At 35.1% G+C, this 4,216-nt stretch overlaps 1 non-coding gene across 1 annotated transcript; it reads right to left on the bottom strand.

Moving 5' to 3' along the window:
• Positions 1-474: 474 nt before the first annotated feature.
• Positions 475-665, bottom strand: LOC115069203. Its single transcript, XR_003848483.1, has one exon. It is a non-coding gene; the product is annotated as a U2 spliceosomal RNA (small nuclear RNA).
• Positions 666-4,216: the final 3,551 nt, after the last annotated feature.

Here is a 4,216-nt window from a genome sequence, read left to right as displayed (position 1 = left end):
AAAGTACAACTTGAAATCAGGTGTTGAGATACTTCAGCACTGTGCTATTTACTCGGGATTAATTTGACTATCCAAGGTCTTTTGTGCTTCCATATAAATTTTAAGATTTTTTTCCTGTTTTTGTGAATAATGTAATTGGAATTTTGTTGAAAATTGCACTGTGTATATAAGATCACTTTTGGATGTACAGTTATTTTCACGATACAATATAAATTAATATAAAGTTAGTATTAATTCTGCCAAACCATGTTTTAAATTTTCAGTGTATTCAGTGTACAGCTCTTTCATTTTGTTGGTTGGGACTATTCTGAGGTATTTTATTTTATTGTATTTTATTTTTTGGTCTTTTTGAGACAGGGTGTCCCTGTAGCCCCAGCTGTCCTGGAACTCACTATGTAGACCAGGCTGGCCTTGAACTCACAGAGATCTGCCTGCCTCTGCCTCCCAAGTTCTTTAAACAACCATGCTCCCCCGAGAGGGTGCAGTGTTCCTGGAGATACTGCAATACCAGGTAGATGCATGGAGTAGACGGAGCAAGCTCCTATTCCATCTCCTAGTTCCAAAAATCCGTTTAATATATTGTCCTCGGATAGAGGACATATCAGATATTAAACTGATAAGAACAGATACTACACGTGATCTTAGCCAAAAGGCCAAGAAGCGATAGAGGTATTTTATTTTTAAGTTGCTATGAATGGGCTTGCTTTCTGATTTGTTTTTCAGACTATTTGTTACCGGCATATAGAAAAACTAATTTTTTTGTATGTTGATTTTTGGATCCTGTGATTTGTGTATACGAAAACATACTTTCATCTCTGAATGAAGTTCACTTAGTCATAGTTAATACTCTTTTTAAAATGTGTAGTTGAATTTGGTTTGAGAGTGTTTTAATGTGAATTTTTACATCCATGCTCACCAGGGAGATTGGCCTTTAATTTGTGTGTGTGTGTGTGTGTGTCCTTATTGCATTTTGGTATTAGGTTAATATTGTCTTTATAAAATGAGTTTGAGAGTATTCTTTCCATTTCTATCTTATGGACTATTTTGACGTGCACTGGTATTATTATTCTTTAATGTCTGATAAAATTCAGCTGTGACTCCAACTGGACCTGTGCATTTTTCAGTTGAGAGATTGTTTATTACTGCTTTAATTGCATTGCTTCTTGTAATATATCTATTTAAGTTGTTTATATACTACTGGTTTAATTTTGTTAGACCCCCATGCATTAAGACTTTTCTTCTGTATCTTCTTATTCATATGATTTCTTTCTTTTTAAAAGCTGAATAATATTCCATTGTATTTATATATGTTATGTCATCTTAGTAAGCACATATTTTAGTGTATTTAGGTCTAGAAAGTGTTGAAAGAACTCAAATAAGTTTGAGATATGATTATTTACATAGAGTGGTAAGTATACTACAGTCATTGCTTCTTGGTATTATTCTATTAATTTTTGTCTGTTTGGAAATTTTTACAGTATAAAGTTAAAAGCAAGGAGTTAGAGAAATGACTCAGTGGTTAAGAACACAAGCTGCTCTAGTAAAGGACCTGGGATTAGTTCCCAGCATTCAGTTTGGATGGCTTACAACCACCTGTAACTCCAGTTCCAGGTGATTCAATGCTGTCCATGGGTACTACCCTCATGTGCACATACCCCCACACAGACATACACACATACTTTTTTTTAAAGGTAACAAAAGTTGACAGGAAGACAAAATAAGACTAAAATCACGAATGTGTGACAGGGTTTGCTGTGTTTTAGAAGACTGATTATATCCAAACTGTGTTTAAGCATTCACTATTACTACAGTACCATCAACATCAGATTTGTACCCATTTCCAGTGGGAGTAATCTCATGATTCTAGCCCAGATCTCCATCTCCCAATGCTCCCATCACTCCATTTTCACAGAAGTCTGAAACTTTGAAAACATCTTCTGCTCATCTACACACCATATCTCATAACTCAGAAATAGAGAAAAAATGCCAGGCAAAAATAACCAAAGCCTTTGATTTGCTAAATAAACAGAGAGCAATGGGCTTCAGTGAGTCTTGTTGTTGGCGGAAAATAAAATAATGATGACATCTATGAAAATGCAACACAAATAAAATGCTCACTTTCCAAATATAAGTTTTTGGAAATAAAAACAAACCATCCTTGCTATCTGAAAGCACCCCTCACCAAAATGACTTCATTTTATTCAAGTCTCTATTCTAGTGAATTAGTCTTCATAACTTTTTCAGTGAATTATTATTTATGCTTTTTCAGTACTTTTCTACAAGGATGTTCACATTTGTCCATATTTTAGAACCCTTTGTGTGTTATATATACTAATCTCTTACTGTCTCTGACAATGAGTTATATTATTTTATGAAATATACATAAAATAATTTTTCCATTTCACATTGACTTTTACATAGTTGCTTTCAGTATACACAAACATTTCTCATTCTTACATAGTCACACATAGCAATCATTTATAGTCTCTGACTTTTATGTAATCTTTGGAAAATCATTCTTTAGTCAAAACATGAAAATAAAATACCTTTGGGTTCTAGTAATTTTAATTTTATTACTTTTCTATTTTTTAAAAATTTTATCTATTATTTTTATTTTTATGTGTATGTGTGTATTGCCTGCATGTAGGTAAGTGCACCCATGTCGTGCAATGCCCATGGAGGTCAGAAGAGGCTGTCGGATCCCCTAGGACTGGAGTTACAGACAGTTGTTAGCTGCCTTGTGAGTGCTGGGATTCGAATCTGGGTCTTCTGCAAGAGCAGCCAGTGTTCTTAACTGCTGAGCCATCTCTCCAGCCCCAACTTTTTATTTTTTTTTAGCATTTAAATCTCACAGTAATCTGGAATGTATTTTAGTTTAGCATAACAGATATTATCTAAGTTTTCCCACAAAATGGTTTGCCATTTGTTCCAGTATCATTTATGGAATTATTCTTGCTCCTTTTTCTCCACCTTTATGTCAATGAAAAGGAAAATGCTTACTTACTTTCCTTTTTATGTACTATTTTTTATTTTATGTGTATGAGTGTATTGCCTGCATTATGTAAGTGCACCCGTGTCATGCAATGCCCTCTGAGGTCAGAAGAGGGTGCTGGATTCCCTGGAACTGGAATTACAGACGGTTGTTAGTGATCATGTAGGTGCTGGGAATCGAACCTGGGTCCTCTGCAAGAGCAGCCAGTACTCTTAGCTGCTGAGCCATCTCTCCAGTCCTTTTTTTTAAAGACTTGTTTTTAAACTTTTTAAAAAAACTTAAAAAAAGAAAAAAACCAGAACCATACCATCATTCTGGTGTGTGTAGTATGTATTCAACATTGACTTACATTTCTAAAAACAATTTCCCTTTTCAACAAAAATTAACTTTGTGATACTCATGTCTGATACTTCATTCTAGTTTAAAATTGGTATACATACAAATGAAAATTTAAATGTTCGTGCAAAACTTCAGGTTAGATTAGGTCATTGCTTTGGCAAATCACCTCAGTATCACTGAAAACTGTGCTTGGTTGATGGACATGAATATCAGAGTATGCTCAGATTTCATGTGCACTGACTTTTCATACTACATGAAGATTGTGTGTGTGTGTGTGTGTGTGTGTGTGTGTGTCTGTGTCTGTGTGTGTGTAAGCTGGGGTGCATGCACACATGTGGGTGAAGTTTTATGTGCATTGTAGTAGCCAGAGGAGGATTCAGAAGTCTTCCTCCTTTCCTCTTCACCTTATTTTCTTGAGACAGGGTCTCTCATTGAACCAGAAGCTTGCCATTTCAGTTCATCTGGATGGCCAGCAAGCTCCTAGGATCCACCTGTCTCTGCTACTCAGTGCTGGAGTTATAGGCATATGCAGTTATGCCCAGACTTTACATAAAGCACTCTTACAAACTGAGCTATCTCCCCAGACCCCTACCTGAAGATTTTTCACTTTCCCACAAGGTACTATATCATAAAGTACAAAATATGGCATTTAATTAGACTGAGTCTATAAATGGGTGTTTAATTTTTGAATGTGTCCAAATCTTATTAAGGTTCATCCTAGGAAAATAGCCAATAATGTGGATCTATCATATTTCGCATTAGGAAAAGAATCACCAGCAAGTTACAAATAATTTGGTGTGGTAATCTACCATCTTTCAAGGTTTACATCTTCTCTTTAAGTAGTAATTAAGAAAATGAGATTTAGAACTCAGTACTGATGATCAC

The sequence above is a fragment of the Nannospalax galili genome, unplaced genomic scaffold (assembly GCF_000622305.1).
Source record: "Nannospalax galili isolate Female #2095 unplaced genomic scaffold, S.galili_v1.0 scaffold371, whole genome shotgun sequence".
NCBI classification, from domain to species: domain Eukaryota; kingdom Metazoa; phylum Chordata; class Mammalia; order Rodentia; family Spalacidae; genus Nannospalax; species Nannospalax galili.
This window is presented reverse-complemented; position numbering and strand designations above follow the sequence as displayed.